Raw genomic sequence first — 7526 nt, forward strand, 5'->3', positions numbered from 1 at the left:
TACTCTTGTTATTAACATGAAATAAGAGGCTACAATTAATAAATTGTGTCATTTAATCATGTGGGCAAGTTGATTATATTGTTTCAAGAAACATCAAAGGGATGGAGCTCTTGGAAGTCATCTCTATTCAGCTCGAGAATCATAAAACCGTGCATGTAAAATGCATTGTTTCACCGTCAGATGTGAAGTGGGTGGTCTCCAGGATGGTGAATTATTTTTATTTTTCTAGGTGACGAGAAAATTATACATGGTTGGTCACATTGGAAAAAGGCGCCATGCTCTGCCATGATTCCTCTACCTAGAGTATAAATTTAATTAATCTTTGAATATAATCAACAGTGATTTGTATATTTCGGAGCAGAGTTTGATAGGATATGAGTGTAAATGGTAAATCCATTTTTTTCAAATAGCGTAAGGTGAAAAGAGGCATATTTTCAAACGTGTAATGTGAAAAGAGGACAATGACAATTCAATTGGATTCTTATATCCCAGTGCAATGATACAAAATCCAAATATATTGGAAATCAAAATATATTCTCAAACTGTATGCCTCTTAATTAGGGTTAATGCTCAAGGCAGTATGGCCTAGAAAACGAGAGTGATTTTGATGCTTTGAATATCATACCCAAGGCTAGTAAAGGGTATTCTCAAACCTACTAAACACCTCCACTATTCAAAACAATTCGGCTTACATAACTTACTGCAACACCATATTTATTCATGCATTGATGTTGAATTGAAGCTGAATTGGGCCTTCTATTCTTGACTTAGCAAGACACTACTTGGACCATTCAAAAGTGATTTTTTGAAGTATGAATATTAGCAGTTTAACCATATTACTGAACTTACACAAAGAAACCTTACTGCTTAGCCTTAATATTTTCCAACTGCATAAAAAATAAAATCCTAAATTTCCATAGTTTGATAACAATAATTTACATATCTTTGTCAAATTGTATGTAGGTTTGAGAACAATAATTTACATATCTTTGTCAAACTATATGTAGCTTTCACACTAATGATCAAAATACCTTTTGTTCCACCCCACACACTGGGTAGTGATAGTTGTGGATGAAATTTGATCTCAGTGGGAGCCTAAGAGAGCCTGTAAAGAGAAAGGAAAATCATAAATATGTGTTCCTAGAATACCTTGATATAATACCAAAACACGATTGCAGGATTTCTGCATAGTGAGAATGATCAGCATGCTACACTATCTTTTGGCACAAATTTGGTAAAATTTCCTCAAGTATATGTAAGCATGATGTCATTGGGAATATTACAAATTGCAATTTCTGTATTGATGCATGATCTGCAGAGGTAAGACTACTCTGAATCTGAAAACCCACTTCCCTGACCAAGAAGTAGCTCAACCAAGACACAATCCATGGACGAGATATCAATAGCAGAAGTATACTAAGTGGCCCCAAATATAAGCTCAGGAGCTCTGTAATAACTGGAGAAAATGTATGATATATTTGGTTCACCTTTTACCTTATAAGAAGAGCATCAGCATATACATATATACATACATACATAGAAATGAAGTTCTACATTAAATAGACTCATGAATCAAACCTTAAATCCCAAGTCCTTTGAACAAAATATAGTATTCTAAACATTACAAATTTCATAAAACATTAAACGTTGCCATCAAATAATTTAAACCAATTCAAGAATCTACTATTTGCACTTCACCAACAACTCACCAGAGCTTTTGGCACTTCCAAAATCACATAACTTTAGCTGATGATTGAGGATTGACCTGTTCAAAATATCATTTCAGAAATATTTGACAAGCTCATTGGGGTACAAAAACCATGCTACTCATTAACAATAGAGCATGTTAATTGTATAGCAAACAGACCCTCTTTCCAACCACAAATTTGATAGGAATCCAGCAAGAATTTCAAGCACAGTGAAAATTCTCTATGTTGGAATGATTCCATTGGTTTGTTTTGCCCAATTTTAAGTTAAACCACATCATCCAAAATAGTTAGAGTTCAAGATCAATCAACACTCTCACTGAATTGTACATTAGACTTCGGCAAGCGAGGGAAGTCTGCTATAGGTTTAGGCAACTCCTATAAACAACCATTTATCAATAAAGTCTAATTAACCCAAACCAGCTTTAAATAAATCACCAGCTCTAGGTTGATCCAACCCTTCCATACCCTTTGATATCCCATTTTTATATGTCCTTTAATTTGAGAAAAACCACTTTTTTTCATCCACTGAGCGAGGATTTTGAATTCTTCACTTCCACTCAACAGGATATTTGGAAATATTTGTTATCTCAAAATATATAAGCGAGACCTATTTCCCCGTTTCCAACTAAGGTGATCAATAATAAGAGGGGTTGCTTCCTTTCACAGCTTTCAAATAGTAAAACCTAGACCTACCCAATAAGTTGATTCTACCCTGAGAAGAGAATTCTTGTTGAATATTCCGACAAAAAGCCAAATTTCCACCACACACTGAAATCTGAAATAAGTATCCAAACGGTTGTAGCTCTAGGAGCAATATTCATAAATAGAGGGTCTTAGACGGCCAATCCCCCATTAACCGTTGCGAGACAAATTACATTCCAGTTTACTAAATGGAATTTTCTCTCACTATTCCTCCCTCCTTGCCATAGAAACTTGTGAATTAACAAGCTCATCTGATTGAGCACAACTTTTGGGTCTAGAAGGTCAGAGTATAGGTAGACAGGAAGCGACGATAGAACATATTTAACTATCACAACACATCCTAATGAAGAGAGCCATTGAGCACCCTAGGCTTGAAATTTCTTCAAAAATTTACTTAAGGTATTGATTCAACTCTCCATATTAGAGGCACTGATGAAAATGGGGATTCCTAGATATTTAAATAATTTCCATTCCATTCTAAAGGGAATCCCAGAAACAACACAATTTCATTAATATTTTGAAGTGGACAGTTCCATCCTATGATTAGGCTCTTTGTTTTATCAATGAAGCCCCCCAATAGGTCTAGATATTGATCCAACACTGGTTTGAATCACCGAGCAATAATTTTGGAGGCTCTCCCTAACAACAATGTATCGTCAACAAACTAGGAGTGATACACATATTTATTATTGTTTTCTATACTTAGTCCTCATATTCTCCCTTCCCTTCCCTTCTTCCCATCTCTAGGTTCCTTATTATGTTTTCTGCCACTAATATATTAAAGTTTCTAAAGGAGCTATCCGCAGGCTTCCAATACAATCTCCAGTCCAATTTATGAACTCATTACAGAAACCCAACTTTTCCATCACCGAGAATAAAAAGGAGTGATGGATTCTGTTGAAGGTTTTTTCCATGTCAAGTTTGATAATCATACCCAGCTAACCCCATTTCGTTTTTGAATGAATCACCTCCTAAACAAGAATGATGTTGTCTATGATTTATTGATGTTTCATGAAACCAACTTGGTTTTTTGATATGATTGTAGGGAAAATATTTTTGAGCATAATAGCTATATTTTTTGTTAGAAACTTCTAGGAAAAATTAGAGATCGAGAGAATGAGGACAACTATGTCTCCTTCAGAATTAGAGCTAAAAAGGATGAGTTGGTATTGCCCCCAAACCTTCATTTAAATATGGAGGAGTTAAGCATTCACATTAAAAATTATAAAGAAGTCATCCGGTTGCAGATCTTTAACCATGTTTAGGGACTAGATGGTTTCAATTGCGTCATCTTCCTTAATCGGCTTAACAAGATGAGAATTTTCCTGATACAAAACAATGGAGGGGAGACATGAGATGAAGTATTTCTACATTTCCGAGCCATTTACTTTGTCCCTAGAATGTGGATTCTTGAAGAAGCAAAAGTCTTCTCTTAATTTCCTAGAAAAAACATATTTTAAGGTGACCTCGAGAAGAAATTTCCTTTACTCGATTCCTAGTTTCTCTTTATTTAGTATGCTTGTGAAAAAAGGATGTATTTATATCACATGAAGCTTTGAGACAACAGATGCCATTATTCTTCCTCCTTTCTTGTTGAATTTAAATATTTGGTTACTAGGGATTTTTCTTCTTCTAAGTTCTTGTGAGTGATTGGTCTGGACTCCATCAAGCCTTGATGATCTTCGATCTTTTGAATTAGTTCTTTTATCTCTTGCTGCAGGGGCCTGTAATTGGTTTTGTCCTGGGTTCTAAGAGCATAATTCACCTCCTTCATATTTTATTCCCAAACAAAGCTAAGAGACCTGTGAACTGGCATAGCCCAAGCATGAGTTATCAGGTCAGCCTCCCTTTCCTTCTGGAGCCCCCCTCGATTAAACTAGAAAGGAATCAGATCTAAATCTTATGGAGAGTCCAAATCCAACTTGATGGATTTGTGATGAGAATCCCCTTGAGCCAGAATACTAGAAAGACGTTATATGCCATTTACCAACCAATTACTACGGATGAGAAAGTGGTCTAACTTTGCTGCAATGTGGGAAATGTCACATCTCCAATTTTTCCAAGTATACTTACCCTTTTTTGAAAACCATTGAGAAGCTCCAACTCACTGATTATATCTTCCATTCTTTCACAGTGAGGATCCCTTACAATGCTTCCACCATGTTTTTCTAAGAAAGATACAAGAGAGGCTAAATCAAAGCAAACTATCAAACTTGGAAACCAACCTCAGATCACAAAATTTCTTCGGAACATGAGCAACAAAGAAAATGCGAGATGTAACACTGGAGGAGGTAAGTATGCTCTCTCAATGTCTAAATGAAAATTACATCGTTGAATATTAGGGGACTTGGAGACCTCATCAAACCAAAGGTAGTAAAAGAAGTAAAATAATTAGTGAATTTGAGGAAACCGCATGTCTTATTTCTCCAAGAAATAAAACTAGTTGAAGTAGAGACCATGGCCTTGTCACAAGCTATGACTCAGAGTGCAAGTTGTCTACAGTTAGCCGAGCTATTTTCAAAAGTAGTTGATTTTCTGAAAAATGGTATTCCAGCGCGGGTTCCTGCCAATTTACACCAAAAAGAATTTCTTGATTTCATGGAGAAAGAGGATAAATGAACATATGAATCAAAACATGTACAAGCATTATAGACTATTTGTATAAGCTCATTCACAGAGGAAGTTGTTCGGAAGGAATATGACAATAATTTGGAGGTGAAGGGATTTGAAATCTACCTCAGTGAAGCTCTAGTGCACAAAAAATTGTATGGATGTAAGTTGGCAGCATTGATGGATTATTATGGGTTGCGGAGATTATCAATGGAAACATCATAACTTTGTCAATATTCCATGGTAATAGGAAGCATAGAGATCTAAAGGAAACAATCATGTATGCAGTAAGGTCTCTCAGAACACTGCAGGGGGTGGTTTGAAAATGGCTATCATGATTACGAGAACACTGCAACTAGCTTTGCTGACAAGCAAAGTGCCAGGGCATATAACATGTCACCCAGATTATTGGGGCCGTACAAATTTGAAAGGATCTGGTACTACCGATCCCCATTTTATAAGTTTTCCATGGGTGATATATGACAAACTACTTAGCATCAAACGCAAGAGGATTACTCTTGTTATTAACATGGAATAAGAGGTTACAGTTAATAAATTGTCATTTAATCATGTGGGCAAGTTGATTATATTGTTTCAAGAAACCTCAAAGGGATGGAGCCCTTGGAAGTCATCTCTCTTCAGCTCGAGAATCATAAAACCGTGCCTGTAAAATGCATTGTTTCACCGTCAGATGTGAAGTGGGTGGTCTCCAGGACAACTAATACAGTTACTTGTGTTTATGTTTCAGGGTTTAAATTATGTTTCACTATATTACTGACGGAGATGGTGAATTATTTTTATTTTTCTAGGTGACGAGCAAACTATAGATGGTTGGTTACATTGGCAAAAGGGGCCATGCTCTGCCATGATTCCTCTACCTAGAGTATAAATTTAATTAATCTTTGAATATAATCAACAGTGATTTGTATATTTCCAAGCAGAGTTTGATAGGATATGAGTGTAAATGGTAAATCCATTTTTGTCAAATAGCTTAAGGTGAAAAGAGGCATATTTGCAAACGTGTAAGGTGAAAAGAGGACAATGACCATTAAATTGGATGCTTATATCCCAGTGCAATGATACAAAATCCAAATATATTCTCCAACTGTATGCCTCTTAATTAGGGTTAATGCTCAAGGCAGTATGGCCTAGAAAACCGAGAGTGATTTTGATGCTTTGAATATCATACCCAAGGCTAGTATAGGGTATTCTCAAACCTACTAAACACCTCCACTATTCAAAACAATTCGGCTTACATAACTTACTGCAACACTATAGTTATTCATGCATTGATGTTGAATTGAAGCTGAATTGGTCCTTCTATTCCTGACTTAGCAGTACACTACTTGGACCGTTCAAAAGTGATTTTTTGAAGTATGACTATTAGAAGTTTAACCATATTACTGAACTTACACAAAGAAACCTTATTTCTTAGCCTTAATATTTTCCAACTGCATAAAAAATAAAATCCTAAATTTCCATACTTTGATAATAATAATTTACATATCTTTGTCAAACTGTATGTAGCTTTTACACTAATGATCAAAAGACCTTTTGTTCCAACCCACACACTGGGTAGTGATAGCTGGGGATGAAATATGATCCCAGTGGGAGCCTAAGAGAGCCTGTAAAGAGCAAGGAAAATCATAAATTTGTGTTCCTAGAATACCTTACTTGATATAATATCGAAACATGATTGCAGGATTTCTGCATAGTGAGAATTATCAGCATGCTACACTGTCTTTTGGTACAAATTTGGTAAAATTTCATCAAGTATATGTAAGCATGATGTCATTAGGAATATTACAAACTGCAATTTCAGTATTGATGCATGATCTGTAGAGGTAAGACTACTCTAAAACTGAAAACCCACTTCCCTGACCAAGAAGTAGCTCAACCAAGACACAACCCATGGACCAGATATCAATAGCAAAAGTATGCTCAGTGGCTCCAAATATAAGCTCAGGAGCTCTATAATAACTGGAGAAAATGTATGATATATTTGGTTCACCTTTTACCTTATAAGAAGAGCATCAACATATACATATATACATACATACAGAGAAATGAAGTTCTACATTAAATAGACTCATGAATCAAACCTTAAATCCCAAGTCCATTGAACAAAATCTAGTATTCTAAACATTACACATTTCATAAAACATTAAATGCTGCCATCAAATCATTTAAACCAATTCAGGAATCTACTAGTTACACTTCACCAACAACTCACCAGAGCATTTGGCACTTCCAAAATCACATAACTTTGGTTGATGATTGTGAGGATTGACCTGTTCAAAATATCATTTCAGAAATATTTGACAAGCTCATTGGGGTACAAAAACCATGCTACTCATGAACAATAGAGTACGTTAATTGTATAGCAAACAGACCCTCTTTCCAACCACAAATTTGACAAGAATCCAGCAAGAATTTCACGCACAGTGAAGATTCTCTGTGTTGGAATGATTCCATTGGTTTGTTTTGCCCAATTTTAAATTAAAC

The sequence above is a fragment of the Pinus tabuliformis genome, chromosome 2_1, assembly GCF_031772625.1.
Source record: "Pinus tabuliformis cultivar Carrire ecotype Pingquan chromosome 2_1, CPIR1, whole genome shotgun sequence".
Classification (NCBI taxonomy): domain Eukaryota; kingdom Viridiplantae; phylum Streptophyta; class Pinopsida; order Pinales; family Pinaceae; genus Pinus; species Pinus tabuliformis.